Source organism: Sciurus carolinensis, chromosome 8 (assembly GCF_902686445.1).
Source record: "Sciurus carolinensis chromosome 8, mSciCar1.2, whole genome shotgun sequence".
Lineage (NCBI taxonomy): Eukaryota > Metazoa > Chordata > Mammalia > Rodentia > Sciuridae > Sciurus > Sciurus carolinensis.
In genome coordinates, this window is record NC_062220.1 from 123,369,669 (window position 1) to 123,391,039 (window position 21,371).

At 49.8% G+C, this 21,371-nt stretch overlaps 1 protein-coding gene across 16 annotated transcripts in view; it reads right to left on the reverse strand.

Annotated features, from left to right (window-relative positions):
- Arvcf (ARVCF delta catenin family member) overlaps nt 1–18,312 on the reverse strand; it is a 53,819-nt gene extending 35,507 nt beyond the window's left edge. For 15 of the 16 annotated variants that reach the window (XR_007109872.1, XR_007109871.1, XM_047561811.1 and 12 more), the window contains exons 1-2: nt 18,158–18,312; nt 12,519–12,572 (exon numbers count right to left, since the gene is read on the reverse strand). The gene's annotated coding sequence lies outside the window, so the exon portion shown is untranslated. The remainder of the gene's footprint in view (nt 1–12,518; nt 12,573–18,157) is intronic. The other variant, XM_047561804.1, reaches the window with a different exon arrangement.
- Between the last annotated feature and the right edge of the window lie 3,059 nt (nt 18,313–21,371).

Consider the following 21,371-nt stretch of genomic DNA (forward strand, 5'->3'; position numbering starts at 1 on the left):
TGGTACCAAAAAACGAATAAACAAAAAACCCAACAAAACAAAACAAAAAATTTTTAAAAAGGGTTGGGGAGTACTGGCCTGCAAGTCATGCACAAGGTCTGGATTCAATATCCAGTGGTCAAAACAAAACAATCCAACCCAAAAATCAGCACTACCTCTTAAGAGGCCTCCCCTTAACATCTTTTAGAACAAAGAAATGGCATTACTTTCCATGCCATCAGCTGTTACGGCTTTGGAAGGGACAGAAACTAGGACAGCACTGAGAGCTCAGTTTCAGGAAGGTGGCAGAGCTGCCATCATTTGGGTAAGTGACCTGTCCACCTGAAAGTCCAAAGATCCTCAGAGAAAAGGTGCTTCTCACTAAGCCCTTGCAGCTCAGCAAATCAGGGTAGCAGTCAGGTCAACAAGACTTGACCCAGTCCAGTAATGGTAGTTCATCCTATCCTGGGCAGGGTGGTTCCAGGCACCAAAGACCTGGGTCCCAATACTCTGCCCTTGCCCAGGGTCCTGTGTATGTCCTGTGGTAGCTGCTGCCAGGGCCCCAGGAGGATAGCATTTCCTTTCTAAAACCTGAGGTAGATGTTTCCATGCTGCTTACAGTCCTGTCTCCCCTGCTCTGGAACCAGTTTAGCTCAGAGTGCCCATGGCAACAGGTCCAATTGCCAGCAAATGAACAAAGTACTGCCTTTAATATGCAAACGAGAAAGTGGGAACGGGCAGGGAGCTCTCTCCACCCACCACCCAGGGCAAACTTCAAGCCCTGCAGTGCCCCCTTCTGGATCCCTCCCTCACACATACCAAGAGAGCTTTCTGGTACCTGGATTTGTCTGTGTCCAGCACCTGTCAAAAAAAAGGCAGGAAGCCAGGCATGGTAGCACATGCCTGTAATCCCAGCAACTTGGGAGGCTGAGGCAGGAGGATTACAAGTTCAAGGACAGCCTCAGAAACTTAGTGAGATCTTAAAGCAACTTAGTGAGACACTGTCTCACTGAGGATATGACTCACTGGTTAAGCACCCCTGGGTTCAATCCCCAGTACAAAAAGAAAAAGGCAGAAACACTGCAGCAAGAAATACTATCGACTATCAAGTCTGGAGACCTTTTCAAAGCTAACCACATGCGGACAACCATCCGCACCGTCATGCTGCACACAACACACAAACACACAGAGCATGCCCATCCACAGGGACACACAGGTGCCCTCACAGGTACAACTCCCATGCACAGGAATTCACACCCATTTGTACCCATGTGGCCCTGTCTACTCCATGTGAAAATGGGTGGTAGATGATCTGAAAGTCCTGACAGTCTTTTTTGGTGTGGAGGGGAGGACCAGGGCTTGGCCATGACAGCTCTTGCTGAGGGTTGAAGTTCTGGGCAGACCTCTGTTGCTGTTCTGAACAATGGGCAAGGGTGCCTTTTGCCCAACCAAGACTGTCCTCAGCACCACAGTCTGCAAAGAACCTCAGCCTCTGATCCCTGCCTGAGGGCCCTCAGTGACAGACAGGGGTGGCTGGGCCCATGGACACTGAGTGTGCACAGGGAGAAGCAAACAAATAGCAGTATCCAGTGCTTTGAAGACCCTCTTGTTGTAGGAGGACTAAGAAAGCTGTCTCTTGCTGAATCACATTGAGTACAATAACTAGCACAGATTTGGGGAGTTGCAGGTATGCACCCCTCAAATGGTTAAACACAGTGTTCAATGAAATAAGAACTGACCATAATGAAAAGGAGTCATCATAGTCAGGAGCCCATGGAGATTTATAGAAAAACAAGACAGAGGCAGCAAATTGCAGAGAGGATGCTGTAGAACACCAGCACACAATGTGGGGCAGAAGGTGACAAATCAAGATGGCCTTTTAAAGCTAGCAGAAAATGACACAGATGACAAAAGGGGGATGGCAGAAGATGTAACATGAATTCCCAGAGTAAGGATAAGCTGACAAGGTTCTACTGACCACAGAAACATGGCAAGGGGGTCACAGAAAGGGGGTCCCTCAACATGTTGGGGTTGGACCCTGAGTTAAAGTGAGCTTTTTGTTCAGAAAAGGTGTCTCCACCCATTTCTGCTGTTGCTAATAACAGCAGATGGGGTAAGTTATGAAGAGGTTTACCTTGGCCCATGATTCTGGTCTAAGATTGAGGGGTCATATCTGATGATGGCCTTCTTGGCAGGGTCCTGAGGCACAGGACATCATATGGCAAGATGCAGAGAATACAAGAGAGCAAGCAGCCAAACTAGTTTTTTATAGCTGACTCACTCTTAAGATACCTCATTAATTCATTAAAGCACTAATCATGATTAGATTAATCCATTCATAAGGGCAGAGCCCTAATCACCTCTTAAAAGGTCCTACCTGGTCCCACTTTTTAGTATTTCACAAATAAATTTCAACACAAAATTTATTTACTTATTTATTTTGGATACTGGGGGTTTAACCCAGGAGCAAAATTTACCACTGAGCTACATTCCCAGACCTTTTTTATTTTTTAGAAATGGGGTCTCACTAAGTTGCTTACAGCCTCACAAGTTGCTGAGGTTGGCCCTGATCCTCCTGTTTCAGCCTCCTGAGCCTCTGGGATTACAGGTGTGTACCACCATGACTGGTTCAACATGAATTTTGGAGGACATAAACATAAGCTGAGGAAATCATGGGCATATCTTTCTCCAGAATTTTATAATTCAATCTGATACAGTCACATTTCTGTGATGTGTCTGCTTCATGATGTAGAAAGAAGGTTTGCCAGGTCCTGATCTGCCAACCTCACTGAGGTCTGGGTCACTCTTTTTGCCAGGATGTCCATAGCCCTGGAGGAGCCAGACACTGCCCACCCATGTCAGCTTCAGGATGCTTCCCACTGCCTGGCTTACATCTCAGATGCTCTTTTATGGTAAGGAAGAACTGATGGCTTTGTTAAATCTTCTTTTTTTTTTTTCCCTCCGTTTTTGAGAGGTATATTACTCAGGCTGGCTTCAAATCCCTGGATTCAAGTGATCCTTTTATTTTAGCCTTCCAAGTAGCTGGGGCTACAGGTGTGTGCCACGGCACCAGCTAATACCTTGATGTCTTTAACCTAGCTCCGAAATTCTTTAATGAAACAGCATGATGAAGTTTCTGGATTTTCAGGGTCACGATTCTATCGTTCCCATAGTCAATGGCTTTCTATCTGGAGGCAGTGAACACGTCTCACCAGGAACCCTGGACTCTTAAGGAAGCAGTTTTGCTTTAAGAACCAAAGAAGAGGAAAAACTCAAAGATCTGTAAGGCCTGAAAAAACCAAGGGATCCTGTGCTTGTGCTGCTGGAATTTAAATCTGGGGGTGGCCACCACCACGAGGTGGTAAGAAGCACACAGCTTGGGCATGAAGGCAACATTCTTTGAGGGAACAACTGCTGAGACACGGGACTGGTTCTTCCTGCAAGGTCCTACTATTTCGAATTCATCAAGACAGCTCCAGTTGTCTGGAACAGGTCTCTGTCAACAGTCCACGTCAGCATTTTTACTGTCTTAGGAAATCAAGGATCTGTGAGGTGATGACTGAAACACATTAGGTGTGAATCCAAGAAACATAAAACAAGGTCCAACCAAGTCAAATAATAACCAAACAACAAAGAAAAACAAAAAAACTCTCATTTTGATATTCTTTTTCTTTGGATTTTAAAATAAAAGGTTGGTAAGAGAATATTACAAAACAATTATACACCAAAAAATTAGATAGCCTAGATAAAATGAATAATTTTTTTTTTTTTTTATGGTGCTGGGGATTGAGCCCAGGGCCTTGTGCTTACAAGGCAAGCACTCTACCAACTGAGCTATGTTCCCAGCCCAATATATTCTTAGAAACACAACCTACCAAGACTGAATCGTGAAGAAATAGAAAAACTTGAACACAGTAGTCCTCCCTTATCTGTGTGGAATGCATTCCAAGACCCCAGTGAATGCCTGAAACCACAGAGAGTAGTTGGGGTTGGACCCTATTTCTTTTTTTTTTTTTTTTTTTACTAAGTTTATATGTGTATCAGTAGTATTTAACATAAAATAGTCACAGTAGGAGAATAACAATAACTGATAGCACTGAGCAATTACTCTGTAATAAAATTTACGTCAATGTGGTCTCTCTCAAAATATCTTACTGTACCATATTCACCTTTCTTGTGAGAATATGAACTGATACAATGCCTACATGATGAGGAGAAGTGAGGTGAAAGACATACTTAAAATGGTGTGCAATTTAAAACTTATGAATTGTTTACTTCTGGAACTTTCCATTTAATATTTTCAGAACAAGGCTGACCACAAATAATTGAAGCACAACTGTGAACTGCACACAGTGTTGCATGCCTACAGTTCCACCTATTTAGGAGGCTGAGGCAGGAGGATCATGAGTTCAACGTCAGCCTCAGCAACTTAGTGAGCCCCTGTCTCAAAAAATTTTAGAAAGGGCTGGGGAATGTAGCTCTGTGCTAAAGTACCCCTGGGTTCAGTCCCCAGTACTGCAAAAAAAGAAAAAAAATCTAAATCTTTCTTGGCTACCATCTAGAATGAAGGACTAGCTGGAGGAAACAAGACCATCTTGGCCTCTATTGAATTTAGGCCACAGCTAGGCAGCAGCTGGCACATAGTAGGTGCTCAATTTATTTCTGCTGCACCAAGGAAGCAGGGATAAGTCAGCAAATAGTGCCCAGTCCAGCAGAGTAGTGCAGTTCCTGTGCTCAAGAACCAGAGTTTCTATCCTGCACTGACATGGAATTTTGTAAAAAACTCCAGAAATATCAGGAGAAAGGCTGTGCAGCAGGGGCTCAGAAGGTGCTGCCTTGGGATCTCTACATTTAGAAAGCTGGGGGAGGGGTTGTCACCCAGGTAGTCTAGAGAACTGATTGAGGTGGGTTTAGATAAAAAGTGAGATTGGCAGTGTCACAAAGACCTGCATAGTTTTTATACTGAAGGCAATGGGGAACCTCATGATGGTGGTAAAAGGGAAGATCAGAGAAATATTTGCTGAAAGAGTGGTCAAAACAATCAGGTCCAATGCAGGAACTTCTGTGGCTCCAGCAGAAGCAGACCCCACCAGCTTCAAGGAAGGGGATAGGGGACACTTCCTTCACTCCCACCTAGTTTTCTTCTACCCACCCAACCCTGCTCAAGCCTGCTGTCCTCACCTACCAGGGTAGTGGTGGCTCTGGGAGGTCTCCACCATCAGTGCAGGTGGGGAGCCTCTGAGTAGGCTGGAGACAAGTCACCAGGAACAAGACACAAAAAAACCCCAAGGCTCATGGCCCAGGGCTCTTCCAGGGCACAGGCTGTCTGCCTGGGCTACTATCACAAATAGCCTCCTCCTCTACATCATGCCTAGCTACTCTGGAAATCCCTGGATCTGAAAAGATAAAAGTCTGTGACTACGAAGGCTTAATTTAAAATTAACCAATGCCTGTTTCATGGTTTTGGTAAATAAACATCTGGAATTATTTCTCCAAGCATAAATACTCGGTGAATTAGTTTCTTCACACACAACAGCTCCTGGTAGATGGGCAAATGCCAAAGAAATGTCACTGTGAAGACTGGAAAAGGATGATATACTTGCTTGGGGCTGGTCTGGCAGGGACACCTGCTCTGCTGGCAGAGCTTTGGTATCTCCAATGTAAGATGCTCCCCTCCCACATACTGTGAGGCCCCAAGAGGGAAGATGGTCTTAGTCTCACATAAAGCCCTGGCCCAAGCTATCCTGCAGTGGTCAGGATAGCTGGGTGGAAGCCCCAGCAGAGGGGAGGTAGTATTTTGGCACATTCATCTTCTCCAGGGCTCTAGAGAGATGGACTGCCTCCCTGAATAGCAATGATTTCCCCCCTGGCCAATCTTCCCTAGGTGGGAAGGACAAGGTGAAACTTATAGTCTATACCCACTTGGCCAGGGGTCCTGGGAAGCCCAGGGCTAAGGGACTGCCATCCCACAGTGTGTTCAGCAGGGTCCCCTCTCCGGTAATCCCTGTTATCCTCAGAAGGCACAGTGTGTGGCCCAGGGTGCTTAGCATCTTCCTCCTTCCTGTCCTTGTGCCAGGGGCCTGGCCTCCAACCATCTGCTTGCCTCCCTATCTACCTCCTCTGGCATTTCTGTCCCCCACCCCCATATCCCATATCTCCCTATCCCCTCACTTCCCCCTCCATCCCTCCTTACCCTATATTCCGATCCTTTCCTTGACTGTACCCGACTCTGCCCCCATTCTTGCTTCCTCCTCACTCTATCAGATATCTGGACAGAGTCTCCAGCAACCGACTCTCACTCATGGTGAACAGACCATGTAGTCCATGGCATGTTTTGAGGGGTACAGTAACGCCCCTGAGCAGAGCCCTGGAGCCCCTATCCTAAAATGGGCCTCTGCAAGGGGATGAGAAGAGCTGAGGGCCTCTAGATATGTATACAGGAGATTTAGCTGTAGGGCTGCCACCCTTACTGCCAGGGTCTATCAATGACTCATCTGGGAGGTGGTCATATGCAGGAATGCTGGCACCACCAGACTGCTGAGCCCCGTGGGGACTGTGCTGGGGTGAGGAAGGGTCCATGACTGGGAGACCAGGTGGTGAGGTTCATAAGCAGAGAGGAAGGTCCCAGCACCTACCCAACACTATGCCTATGGCAGGTTCTGTGGGGACCAGCCCCAGACCCAGGATAGCCCAGGTTCCTGAAGACCTACCATGTGTGGCACTTGAGGCAGACTCCATAGGGACTGGGACCACGCCCTGGCCCAGGCCCAAAACAGGCTGCATTCCTCAAGACCTACTGTGTGTGGTGCCTGACACACTTGGTAGGAATCAGTCTCAGGTTCAGGGAAGCCTGGGTATCTTGATATAGTACTGGGAGTGTTGTCTCCTCATCCATGCTTACCAGGGGATCTAGGCTCCCATTCTATAGATGAGGAACAATGGGTGGGGAGAGGGTTCCTAGCTGGCAGTGTGGCTCTCTAGACTGCTTTCCCAGAGAGACCCATCCTCTGTGCAGGTCCCAGAATAGGTTCTATCTGCAGAGGTGGACCTGGCTATTTCTTGTAAGAAGGGCTGACACGGGGTCACAGGCTATTCTCCTAGGCTTTATTGGTGTGTGATCCTCCCTGCCCTGCCAGGACCTCAAGGTCAAGCACAAGTTGTTCAAATACAGAAAAGTGGCTTGGAGCACGAAATGTTTATTGCAGCATCCCTTAGGATGGAGAAGAAATGGAAATATTTTGAATGTCCATGATGGGATAAAGGACAAATTTTCCAAGCCCTCTGGGGAAAGTGCAAGGGACAAGGGGGAACAAGTCAGGTATGTTAAGGAGAGGCAGGTCCAGCACCCTGAGGCATGTGGGTGGAAAGAGGGAGCCCATCCTCTTCCCACTCACATTTGCCACTCATCGAGACATTAGCAATAGGAGATGCCAATGAGGGAACACTGGGGAACTAGGACCACAACCCACATCATGCTTAAAAACCATATGTCAGAGGTGGCGCATGCTTGTAGTCCCAGTGACTTGGGAGACTGAGGCAGAAGGATCGCAAATTTGAAGACAGTCTTCTAAGCAATACAGCAAGGCCCTAAGCAACTTAGTGAGATACCATTTCAAAATTTAAAAAATTAAAAGGGCTGGAAATGTCACTCAGCGGTTAAGCACCCTGGGTTCAATCTCTAGTACCAACCAACCAACCAACAAAACAACAACAAAAACCAAATAGCAGAGTATATGGCTCAGTGGTAAAGTAACTGCCTAGCACGCATAAGATTGTTTGATTCCCTATAAAATAAACAAATTAAAATAAACAAACTATAAAATAAACAAAATAAAATAAAAATAAAAACCACATGGTAAAGGACAGGCAGTGCTGGAATGTGGAGGTATGACAAGTATGATTTCTTTTTCCTCCTTTCTGTATTTTCAACATTTTCTAGCACATAATGATCTATTAAAAATTAAAGGCAAAAAGAGGGATGCTGGCACCTCAGACTTGGTCTCTGCTAGTTGGCCTCATTGTCTCTTGGGCATACCCAGGGAAGCCTAGTCCACCTGGATGTGGACATAGAAGGCACATCTTGGCATCACGAGACCATGGCCTTGACTCAGGGCCTGGTGTTGGAGATGGATTATTTGAAAAGGGAAACCTGCTTTGTGAAGGTTGGGCCTTGCCTGGGTCTGATATTCCTCTGCCTGTATAATTCTAGACTCCTCAGTGGGCCCAGGCATCAATTTTTCCATCTGTATACTCAAACCCCTCTAGGGACTGTGGCCAAGATCCTGACCAGCTGGGATGGGCCCTGGGGGCATGCAGCACCTCCTTCCAGGGCACAAAGGACAGCCCCAGGGAAGACACAGCTGGGAGCCATCTGTGCAGCCTCATTATCTCACAAAATGCAGAGGGCAGCAAGTACATTCAGACTCCTGAATGGCCTAATATGAATTTGAAGGGGAGTGAAAGTATTTTGAATATAAAAAGTTTAACTAAAGACATATTTTAAATACCCAACTCATCAACTGCAAAGTCAAGATGACCAAGATAAGCCACTGCATGCCCCATTCTACATCTTTCCAACCCCAACAAGGGACAGCTGTCCTTTCAGGTCAGTTCTGGGCCAAAAAACGCTGGGACTCAGAATCTCCAAGTTTGAGCTACTGAGGAGCATTCCACAGGGGTGTCCCTACCACATAGGGCTGAGCTGATGACTGCTGGCCCCCCAGCTGAGGGTCAGGCCAGGACAGGGGCACCCAGACTTGGAGGAAGTGAGGCCCCTCACGCAGCCTGAGTCCAGGGGCCTTCATGAACAGTTCCCCAAGGACAACCCAGGTAGGGAATAGCTAGAAAGTGACTATAGTCAGAGTGACAGTATGAGGCACCAGGGGAAGGGCATGAGGAATAGGGAAAGCGCTGGAGAAGACAGCAATGAGGTTGGGGGTCTGTAAACATGGAAGTGGGGGTTGAGGGCACCAAAATAGCCACCTGGTAACAACATGTGAAGACTGCCCAGGAGAGCCCTCAGGCAGAACACAGCTAGGGTCCTCGGCACTGCATAGGCTATACCGCTAGTCACAAATCATCCTGAGCAAGCGATGGCATGGTAAATATAGCTGACTAAACTGTATTAAGCTTTCCAGTTATGTAGGCAAGGTACTTGTGTGGCAGCCAGAGCAACTAACTATGAATTGTCCACCAGCCCCTGTAGCTGGGACACAAATAGGACATGTATGAGGGCTTCGCTTGGAAGTGCCTCTACCTTGAATCATGAGATGCAAAAGCTGGTGAACCTTGAGGATGAGGCCAATTGGCTTAACCCCTCCACAGCATGACAAAGCTCCTTGGTCAAGGGTGTCCCCAGGTGAAAGGTCATACAAGCTGATACCAGGAGCCTCAAGCTCTTCACTGCAGAGTGGATCAGGAACTGGGGGCTATGGGGACCCTGCAATGACTCCAGCTGTAGCCAGAATGTGGCATCTAAAGGCTGGACACCTACAAAGAGGTATAGGTTGCATTCTGGGGTTCTAGGGAGGGTCCTACCACAGCAGGGACCAAGCCCTCTGCTCTTGGTCAATGGGTCCCAAGTATACCACAACCCATGCAAGGAGGGCCAGTCTGCTCAAGCAGCATGGACTTCAAGGGAGTACCACAGAGATCTCAGGGAGAGCAGCCTGCAGCAGTTCAACACACAGTCATAGAAACACACCTGCAGAATAACCAAGACTCTGAGAACAAAGACTGATGCCATGAAGTTTCTCTTACTTGGTCTTTTTAACTGAAGTAGCAAACACTAGCCGGGGACTGACTGCCCCACACCAGTGATAGCAAACCTGAGGACATGAGGACATCATAACATTTCTAATTTCTAGTGACATAAGACATTAGGCAAGAAATGGTTCAGTTGCAAAGGAAAAACTAAGTTAAGCCCTCACTTGATGTTTATGTCAAAAAAATTCTGGATGGATTAAACACTGAGTGTTAAAAACTAAAGTACGTACATCTAGAAGAGAAGACAGACATGTATTTATCTGGCTATATGCTGAGGAGGAACAATTAAAAAAAGGGAAAAAATTCAACATTTTGCCACAAAGTATGAAAAATTTCTGAATATCAAAAACTGTCAAAAACAAAAATTTAAAAAGATGAGAAAAATGTGCAGCAGGCAGGGAGATGAGCAAATAATTAATAATCTTTAATACAGAAAGGCTTATATCCAGGGCTGAGAAACTCATCAAAACTCCAAGGGAAACCCAGTACAGAGAAAGGCTGATCTGGTGCCTGTTTCTGAGAGAGCATAGGAGGGCTGGCTCTCACCAGCCCTTGTCACTTGGGCCTGGCATCTGCATATGCCTTCCCATCACATGGCCTCTAGTTCCCCATCCCCAGGAAGCCCCACCATTCACCATCTCACAAACCCACAGTTAGTCACTGCTTCTCTGTTTATTGTCCATCTCCTCAGTCAGACTGGAAGCTCCTCAAGGGCAGGGCTGGGCCTGGTGTGGCTGCAATGCCCAATGTTGGGCATGGGGCTCAGTGAGTGGGAGCTGTTACCAAAGCTGAGTGTAGGACACATATGGTTGCTTATATCAGACTCTGTCCCAACTTAGCTTTGAGATCTCCTTCCTAGTTATGGGCAGAGCTATACCCCAGGGCCCAAAGACAGGGAACCAATAAGTATGGGTCTGGGTTCTACATGCCAGTCTGTGAAATGAGGTCCACCACAAATGCCATCACCCATTCATGTAATGCCTAGGTCAGACATGAATAATCAAACACTCCATAAGCACAACAGAGGTAAGGAAGGAGGAAGGAGAAAAAGTGTGTCTGTGTGTCTGTGTATGAGAGATAGAGATAGAGAGATAGAGAGATAGAGGGAGAGAGGGAGAGAGGGAGAGAGGGAGAGAGAGAGAGAGAGAGAGAGAGAGAGAGAGAGAGCGAGCGAGCTAGCTATGAGGAAAAGACCAGGAATTGGAAAGGAAAGGAGTGATGAGCAGGTGATCAGGGCCAGGTAGCCTTGGATGTGTTTATCCCACCACCCTCCTACAGACATTGTTACTAGAGTTGACATCTGATGTCTGGCTAACCTGGCCTCCCAAAGAAGTTAAGGGGGATAGGGGACAGACCCTCTTCACATTGTTGTCCCCAGACACTATTACCTTGTGCCACAAGCAATGTCATGTTCCAAGTCCTGGACACTCTGTCCCAGTAAGCCCTGGACAGCCTGAGCCTCATCTTCCCAGAATCCCCTGCATGGTTCAATGACCTGAGTACTGAGATACTTGGCCAGATATTGGTTCTCCCACACAGCAGTCAGCAACAGACTTAGCTCCCACCAGGCTGACCTAGACTGGCCTGGTCAGCAGCTTCCCATACCCAAGGTTCTTGAGAACAAGGAACAAGAAACCAGGCCTCTCTGTTCCTTCCCCTACATCCCTTTGTACAGAACACTCAGGCACCCAAAGACACCCAAAGACCTGGGGGTTCCTTGGTCTGCTGCCACCACTTCTCCCAAGCACAGTATTACTGAGTGATAAGTGTCACTAAGAATCCAAAGGGCTGTCATCAGTTGAGCCTCCCTCCCATTCCTGGTAGGGAAATGGGCAGACAGCTGACTGGGAACTGGGCATCTATACTGGAGAATAACTGAAGAATAACTAGGTACACTCTTTGTAGCCATCACCCACTCTACCTAACAGTAACCATCACAGTAGTATCTTCACAGGGTATTAGATGCCATCAGGGTGTCCCTTTCATTTGAAGGGTATTGGGGGAACACAGTTATCCCTCGGCCTCCCAACCCATTTACACCTGCCCAATCCCACATCTCAGTGAAGTGTGGCAGCTATTATTAACAGATGAACACAAAACACTGATAACACCACTGGCAGGGGCTAGCACATGTAACCTCTAGCTGTGCTAAAAGCAGAATATCATTTGCTAGAGTTAGGGGTGTGGCTCAGTGTCTTTGGATTCAGTCCCTGGTACCAAAAGATAAAAAAATAAAAAAAGAATATCATTTGCTAGAGTTGTCTTCAGTTGTTCTTGCTTTATAATGGCAGAGTAGTATGGTTGTGACAGAGACCACAGACCTGAAAAGCTGTACCAGTCAGGTGCTTCAGTCTCCCAGGAGCTACTGTGAGCTGAACACCAGGCTGGGCAGGCTGTACTGACACCAGACACTGCAAGGGCTGGTGTTCAAGACAAAGTGGATGGGGATCAGAACCAATTAATGTCCTGATCATCATTTACCAGCAATCTGGTAGGCTGGGTCCACCAGGGGCTTGTCCTCAAGTTAGACATCAAACTGGTATTGCTGCCCACAACTGGGACCATTAGGAAATCCAGCAGGGGTAGCAGAAGGTTGCCATATCCAGCCTTTATAGTAAAGGTTATAAAGCTCAACCAAGATGAAGATGACCAGGAGCACACAGTGCCTGAGGTCACCATCCATTCTCCACTGACCACACTGGCCAGGTCCAGCAAGACACTATGCTGTTCTATGTGGGAAATAGATATGCTCAGGCCAAGCCCAGGCCACTTACCTGTCTCTAGGGGAGATCAGCATGTCCTAATGCCCATCCTGTGGGCTCTGGCTCCTGCAGAGAAACCAGAAGGCACTGTGTAAGGCTACCCCTGACTAGAGTGAGTTCTTCAGGATTAAGGTGTACTGGTTCAGACTATCCCCAAATCAGGATGCTGTCATTCTAAGCCCTGAAGTCATCCTGCAGAGCTCCTGACTCATAACCACATACTTGCGTGCACTTTCTTGTCCCCATGTCACTGGCACTCCAGTTTATATCAGGTCAACTTCTCTTTTCTTTCTTCCTTCCTTCCTTTCCTCCTTCTCCCCTCTGCAGTACTGGGGATCAAACCCAGGGCCTCATGCATACTAGGCCATATCCTCAGTCCCTCTTATATTCCTAATGTTGTTGAGAATTCAGAGGTGTAGACTGACAGTGACCTCTTTCCGGAAGGCTGGACCCGTTTTATCCTGATAAGCAGCATACAGAAAGAACTCCTGCACAAGGGACAGACAGGATCAAGGTTCTGCTGGCCTACAGAGGTGATCACAGTCCCTCTACCAGTGTGGTCCTGCTCTTTCCACCCTAGAGTCCACTCCTGTACTATGGAATAGTATCTGCCTCTCCTGAGGCTCCCAGAGGCGAGGCCAGTCCAGATCCTGTGTCCTCCCAAACAGGCAACAGCTCCCCAGACCCCAAGACACCAGTGGCAGGTAGGCTATTGACCCCAGAGCTATGTTCAAATATGACCTGGGACCTAGCCCTTAGGCCTGGGGTGACCACATTGTAGAGGCCCGAGTTGGGAACAAGGAGGTGCCTGTGCCTCACAGCCCACAGCCCACAGTCCTGCTGTGGGGAAGAAGGAACCACACACTTCCTATCTCAGTCAATAGCCTGGGGACACATTCTCTCTCATTATATCCAGGCCTGGAGACACTGCCAGAGCATTCATGTCGTAAAAATGAGAATGAGGATGGCACAGACAGGCAGGGAGGGATGGACCTTGGATGGGAGGCCATGTTTGAGGAGAAAGCTGGTAATGATGGGAGCTCTTTTGCTTCTGGTTCCATGGTATTTTCCAGATTGTTCTGAGCCTCTACTCAACCTGTGTGGATGTGGCCTATTTGGGTGTGTCAAGGATGACTTTCCCTGCCTCAAAACAGTCCCTTCATCATGAGGTAGGAGTCAGGGTAGGAACATGGGAGATTGGGGGTTAGAACATGGAGGTCAGAGACAGGAATGAACTGAGGTTCCAAGCTGCATGAATGCTCATGTGCACATTAGTGTGCATGTGTGTACCTGTGTACCTGGGAGGGGCACGGATAGATGAAAATGCTGCTTTTACCCTGAGGTCTGAGGCTCAGGAATCAGCTCCTCACTCTCAATATGACATTTCTGGGACACATTTGCTTTTAGTTTAAATGTTCACAAAAATTTTGTCCCATACAGAACTGTGTGAATTAATTGTCAACCCTGATATCTGACAGCCTCTCTCTAGGACTTGCCATGTGCTGCTGCTTTGTGTGACATAGGCTGTCAGTCAACATCTCACTGACTCCTACTATGTACCCTGAGTGGAACTAACACCTTATTTTACAGAAGGGGAAACCAGGTCCAGGACAGGCAGTGCTGCTGGGCCAACACCTGAGCTCAGGTCTTCCTGTCTCCGGAGTTCCCCAGGATTTCCACCCAGCTGGGGATGGCATGTCCTCAAGAAGAATGTGGCTCCTGCCTTACAGGGCATTCCAGGAGGTGGTGGGGGGGAGCAGAGGTGAGGAGGGAAAGGGGACTGTGGGAGGCAGAACAGTGGTAGCTAGAGGGAATGTGTCTCCGTCCTAAGGGTGCCCTTGTCACAGTGGCTCCATACAGGTGAGGTCAAGGCAGAATGACTGTAGCTAGCTAGCCTGAGGCAGTAGATAGAGAAAGTGATTTAACAAGTAACAAAACATGCTGGGTGCAGTGGCAAAGACCTATAATCCCAGTGGCTCAGGAGGATGAGGCAGGAGAATCACGTGTTCAAAACTAGCCTCAGCAACAGTGATGCACTAAGCAACTCAGTGAGACCCTGTCTCTAAATAAAATACAAAACAGGGCCTGGGATGTGGCTCAGAGGTTGAGTGCTCCTGAGTTCAATCCTCGCTACCCACTCCCCACCAAAAAAGAAGTGACAGGATACAGATATGAATACAGATCTAATGATGAGATTGTGGGGGCAGGAGACATTCATTTGGAGAAGACCCTTTTAACACTCTTTGAGGATAGTCTATAGGCTCAGGAGTCATCCATCTGGCCAAGGACACAGAAACAGGAATTCTGTAGTCAGGAGAGCCACCAATCTTATCAGGTTTCATCTAAGACATAAGGATAGCCTGATCCTACTCTTACCATGGCTGCCCCATGCTGGGACTTCCCACTAAACTGCCTAGACACAGCCAAGTGCTGGGGTACTACTGGCCCCTGCCCACTCCCCACAGAACCACCTCCAATTCTGGGAAGGTTTACAGTTCTGATGCAGTGTCTGTGGCCCAATCAGAGGACACGGAGGGCCCAGACTGGGGCATGAGCCCAGTCCAGGCTGCAAGGACCAGTCATGCAACCAGACCAGTGAGTTACAGACCTAAGAATATGACCTGGATAAAGCAGCTCCTATAATCCCACATTGAGTCCATGGTGGGGAGAGGACCTGGACTGGGCATGCTGGACAGGCAGCTTAGCCACATGACCCAGTGAGATCAGGTAGGTCTGAGAACTTGCCCTATAGTGGCTACAGTATGAACCTGGCAGGCTGTAGCCCTAGACAGACCTCCTCCAATCCTGCTTTGGGAGCAGAGGTGGGACTGAATGCAAATAGCAGGGGATATACCCTTCCAGAAGCCAAGGTGGGCATATGTAGGGACCACCCCTTAGCCACATAACCCATACCTGTACCCTGTTGTGGTGACAGGACCAGGTTTAGAAAGATGGCTGGGGTTCATGTCTGAAAGAGGCCTCACTTTCAAGGTCAAGCAGGGACACTGTTCCATTCTTCACTGTTCCTACTATTTGGCCCTAGAGTCTCCAACCAAGTATAAGGAGCACCTTGAGGCACCAAGGGGCTTGCCCAGGGATCTTTGGCTCCTTTCCAGCCTCACATCCTTAACAAGTAACCCAGAGGAATCAGAGCTCTGGCCTCCCAATTGGGCATCCGAGGAAGGGTTCTAGCCCTTAGAAGAGACTGGGCAAAGCTGGTCTTGCCTGCCATGACCGTGGTCCGAGCTGCCCTCTGGTGGTCATGGTTGGCTTCAAGCTGCTTTACAAGAGGTCAGGAGTCCCTCAAAGGGCAGGAGAGGAGTCAATGAATGACTCGGAGCAGAAAGGAAGACACCTGTGTGTGTGTGTATGTCTGCCAACTCTGACCTCATCTTCTCAATCTGAAACAGGCTGATAGGTGAGCCCCTTAGCTGGGAAGGTCCACAAAGGAATCCCTGACCCTCTATCTTCCTAATTCTGGGGCTCTTACAGAGTAGCCCAAACCTCATCCTGGTCTTAATGAAAACATGTTGTAAAAGAACAGAAATTGTCTCTCAACAGGAGCCACTACCTCCAGAATCTCTTGTGGCCCACCTGGTCTCCTGTGGTGCTGCCCCAGGGACCCCTACACCCTCCATTCCTGGCCTCTTCTGCAGAGTGGGCCTTGACTCCCACTGAAACACTGCCCCCTTCCCTTGTGTTGGGGAATATGACAGATGTGGGGGCTGGTTAGCTCTGGCATGCCTGGTATCCTTGGCACAGCTCCTGGCTCCTTCTTGCAGGGAATCTAATTGCTCCTGCTTGCCTTGTGCCCCCTAGGCCTCTCTTGGTGTGAAATGAACTCACCCTGAGTCTTTGTGAAGCACAAACAGGGATACAGCTGCAGCCCTACTCTCATGAAGGAGGCTGAGAAATGCAAAGGGTCTCTGGGACTAGGAAGAGACCTGAAGGACCACCTCTGGAGGGGGTGTCAGAACTAACATAGGGAACCAAGCACCTAAATGTAACAGGTGGTGGGAGCAGAACTCTGTTTTAGCAGGACAAAGGGCTGAATGGAGCTCCAGCCTTGGACAGCAGGTCCTCATGTCTATAAAAATCCTGAGAAAGGCTCGGCTAGGAAGAGCCATGTGGAGGATCATCCTCCTCACCAGTCTTGGACTTGAGTTCTTGTGCTCAGTCATATGCTGGGCCCTGGTGGACCCCAAACAGAAAGTTAGGGAACAGCAGGGAGCAGCACCTCAGTTGGGTTGGGACAAGGATGAGAGGAAAATCTATGCCTTTCCAGATCCCAATGCCTGTACCACCTGCTCTGGAACTGACTGGACATGGTCCCAGAATGCTGGACCAGAGAACTCTACCTCTCGTGTCCAGCACCATCTCAGGTCCAAAGATACAGGGAGCACAAGATAAGCAGCACATGCTCTGGATGGACCAGCTCTCTGGGTCCTGGAATAGAGGCAGAAGGGTAATAGTTGCCAAGGGGCTGGAGGTTCCCAGTGTACCTTTGGCTGGGATTTGGGGGATAATTTGCCCTGAGAGACATCTTGCCCATCACTCTACCACTAGCCTAATACATTCTGGTGTGTGCACTACAATGTGGAGTGTGCATGACCACCTGGGATTGTTAGTTCACAACATTACCAGACTGGTGTGGTGGCAGAGGCCTTTAATCCAGCAACTTAAGAGGCTTGGGGAAGAAGATTACAAGTTCAAGAACGGCCTCAGCAACTTAGAGACCTTGTCTCAAAAATTAAAAATAAAAAACGTCTGGGAATGTTGCTCAGGGATAGAGTGCCTCTTGGTTTAGTCCCCACTAAGAGAGGTGGGGGGCAAAGAAGAGTCTACCTACCCTAAAGGTTGACACCCAGGGGTTTGAATAAGTCTGAATTTACAGGGAAGGAGCCAGAGTTCCTCAGTTCGATTTTCACTGATTGACGACATAGATCAGAAAGGATTAAACGAACGTATCCAGGACTAAATTATTTAAGAGTTAAAATGGGAAAGATGGGGAACTCAGTCTCCTGCCCAAGGCAACTCCTAAGCAAACCCACTTGCGTACGACGAGAAGGGGGCAGGGATGACGTGGGGAAGTGATCCAGACCGGGATACCGGGTAGGAATCCCCAGCGGCGTCTCTCGCTCATTCCTTAGGCGGCAGAAGCAGTGCGGTGCGGGAACATCCCCTTGCCCTGGCTGTGGCCCTACGCTTCCCAGAGGCACACCACCCCTTGAAAGTTCCCCGGCCTCGTCGCCCCTCGGGCCTTTGGAAAGTTTCCGTGGCCGCCCGGTCCCGGCTTCGAGGGGGCCATAGTCGTTTGGGGTGGATATCGCTGCGGAGCTGGGGTGTACTCAGCTGGGGCGCGCGATGCGGGGCGTCCGGACCAGGTCCCGCAGAGCCCTGAGGCCGAGCACAAAGGGACCCGCCCCCGCGGGCCACCAGACTCCAGCGCGAAGGCTAGGGCAAAGAGCCCATGAGGTGGAGTTGGCCCCCGAACCTCCAGTCGCGACCCTCAAGGCCCAAGAATACATTCCTCCTCCAGTCCAATTCGCACTCTAGCTCCCAGACCCCGCCTCAACACCCGACCGGACATGAATCTCCCACCCTCCGGCCCAGCCCTGGGTTCCCGACCCCGCCCACCAGCCCGAGCTTACCTGGAGCGCAGCGTGGGCGGCTCCGCAACGCGGCCCCCGCCTCCAGTCGAACGTCCCTGGGTGTTTCAGCGCGCGGAGACTGGCGCTGCTAGGGCGCCGCGCGGGTCGTGGTCCACAGGGCCGCTACTTGAGCCGGTGCAGGAGCAGACCCCTCCCTCCCCGGCCCAGCGCTCAGACAGTCAGCCAGCCCTCCCCGCCCCTCGCGCGGATCGTGCGCAAAGCTGCCCTGGCCGGCTACGCGGCCCTGCTCCCCGCCTCATCCAACTGAGAATTTTTCCATTGGTCGAGAGGCCCGGCGCGGCCCGGCAACCGATGCCTATTGGACCGGTGTACAGAGAAAACGGCCTACCATTGGTGTCCAAGGTTGTCAATTTGGCCAACGACCGGCCCCCTCGCGGAGGGGCCGAGGCCCCGGCACCTGCCTGGAACGCTGCGGTGGCTGCCGAGGTTGGGGAGGGCTCGGGACTGCCCCCTCCAGGCCGCCTCCTGAGGACGTTCCCAGACCGTCCGGCCCCAAAAGCGGGGACTGGAATGGCCGGTGACCCTTCCGTATACTCCGGCAGTGTTGTCTGCATCACCAACCCTGGTTCTCAGCTATCCTCCAGCGCCGGGCGCTGGGCTCAGATCCCTTCTACTAGCATCTAATTGTATTCCTCATATAACCCGTGAGGGAGAGTTCTGCTACTTACCTCCATTTTATTTACATTTTACTGACGAAAACCTGAGGCTTGTAAAGGTCCTTGCTTTAGGTGACCGGGGGTTGAACCCAGCTGTCCTACTTCGGGATCTGGGAACTCTCCCACTCTCACCACCCCAGGGTAACTGCAGCAGGGGCGGAGTTGCGTTCTTGGCTTAGGCTCTGGAGTGGAGGCGGCACTGTTTCCGAGGGCAGGAACAGAGTCCTCGGTGAACTGGTATTTCACATCCCCCACAAGGCCTGGTTCTACAGACCCCTTGGGTTTTCATCACCCTGCAGACCCTCCATGGGTTTGCCCTTTCTCCCCTCGTAGTGGCATGGACACAGCTCTCAGCCGGGATATGAGGAGTTGTGTTTCTCGCCACTCCATCCTGGTGCCCCTTTCCTTGGTATTACCTGGAGTGGTGGAGGAGCATTGTGGGACTTTGGCTACCTCCTGTTGAGATCAGCACAAGTCACATTTCCCTCGTGGTACCATAACCCTGTGCCAGCTCCACTTTCCTTTGTGGTGTGAGGGGAACCAGCAAGGATGCTACCCAGGAGGGCTAGTTTTGGGGGAGTCAGTGAACCTGGCTCATATTTGGTTCTAAACCTTTCCTGCCCTGATGAACCTGGAGATGACTAGTTCCTGGGTTCCTTGCATTCCCCAAGGCCACCAGAGGAACATATTTGTTTGCAGACAGTACTAATGGAAGTACAGGGGACCCAGACACTTAGATGTAATCTACCCATTTGGAGACTCCAGTTCCTTCACCCAAGTTGCTTGATCAGAACAAAGAAAGTGGCCTGGGCCAAAAACTCACCCTGGTACCACCATGGGGTCCACCTGAGTCCTGGCAGTCATGACGAATTGATTTCAGCACACTTTCAGAGAGACACAGCCACTACCAATCCATTGTAGTTGCCATTTGATATGAAAGCCATTTGGCATCTAGGAATAGGGATGCTGTTTGCATCTGGGAGGGGGGCAAAATGAAGCATCTCTCCGGGGAACACATGGGCCCCCATGAACAAGATAGCTCTCTTCCTGTGGAGCAGCACTGTGGGTAACTTCTTGGCTGAGATCCTATGTGGCTGGGTGGAGGGTGTTTGTTTTATTCCATATGGTAGATTTAATAAGTCTGTCACAGGGTTTCTCTTCAAGGACATCAGTCATATACTGCCTCTTCCCCAAAGACCCAGATCCTGCTTGTTCAACATCACTACATTTTGGTTCTATGGACGGTATGGTCTGGCTAGGTAGAGGGAGATCACTGGCACTAGCCAAGCATGATGGTGCTGCTGTTCTATAGGAGGGTGAGCAGCATGTCTGGGTATGTCTGCCACCTACTGGCCGTGAGTCCCAGAGTGTCTGGAGTTCTGTTTTGTTACCTGTAAAAGGTAATAGGTTACTGAGGAATACAAATGAGACAGCTAAAGAGCTGGGCAGAATGTGCTTTGAGTCAGTTCTGGGTTAGATTTTTGCCTTTGCCTCTCTGAGCTGCAGTTTACCACACGGTGTTAGAGACCCAGCTAAAGGTCAGGACATTTAGGTCTTCAACACAGGCCTGTGGGTATAATCCAGTCACTATTTTGACTTCAACCAGATGGCATAACTGCTCAGTGTTTGTCTGTAAACTGGATGAATAAGAAGTGTGGACTGAGGCACTTGGGTATAGTGTCTTTGGCACATTGTCATATCCTTAAGGTAGTTGTTATAGTTTGTTCAACACTCACTTTGGGGCTGGTCCTGGGCCTTTGGCCCTTGACTCTCCACTTTTGCAGTGCTCAGGCCCCTGACACACCTCAGAGGCCACTGGGGACAGGGAACCCCCAGGGAATGTCTCTTTTTGAGACCAGCCTGTGTCATCTGCTCACCTGGTACAGCTCAAGGTGGGCCACCCCCTCATCCTTGAGGCCCGGACCTGTAGAAAAATAGTTCCCATGTGGGCTCAAAAGCTTTAATCCAGGTATGGCTGAATGGCCTGGTCTGGGCTGTGTCCTGATACAGGAACATCAAGGCTTAGGGCTGCAGTGGGGAGGGGGCCAGAGGCTATAGAGGCAAACTGAGGGCAATAAAGCGAAGGAAGGGATGTCCAGAACGGAGGATGGATGAGTCCCGAGGTTGGGGTTAGGGGCCAGGGATTGGGAGACCAGGACCCAGCCTAAGAGGGGCGGGTTCTGAAGCAAGCAACCCTGTTCTCTTCCAGGAAGGGCTGCAGGGTGGACAGGTGACATGGTGCCCGCGAGGGGATAGGCTCAGGCGATGTTCGAACTTCTGAAGATACCTCAGCTGTCTGAGGAGCCCTGGAAGGTAGAAAGGCCGCGGAGTCACTTGGGATCCAGACGCCAGCGCAGCCTCCAGATTTGACGCAGCCCTGGAGGCGGGGCATCGGGAGGTGCAGCCTCTGAGCGACAGCGCTCAAAGCCAACCGGGCCCCGTCCTTAGGTACCTCGCCTCGCCCCTCGCCTCCTAGTCCAATGACTAGCGCACTGGCGGAGGGTGGGGCGGGGTCTGAACTGACTGCTGTGGTGCGC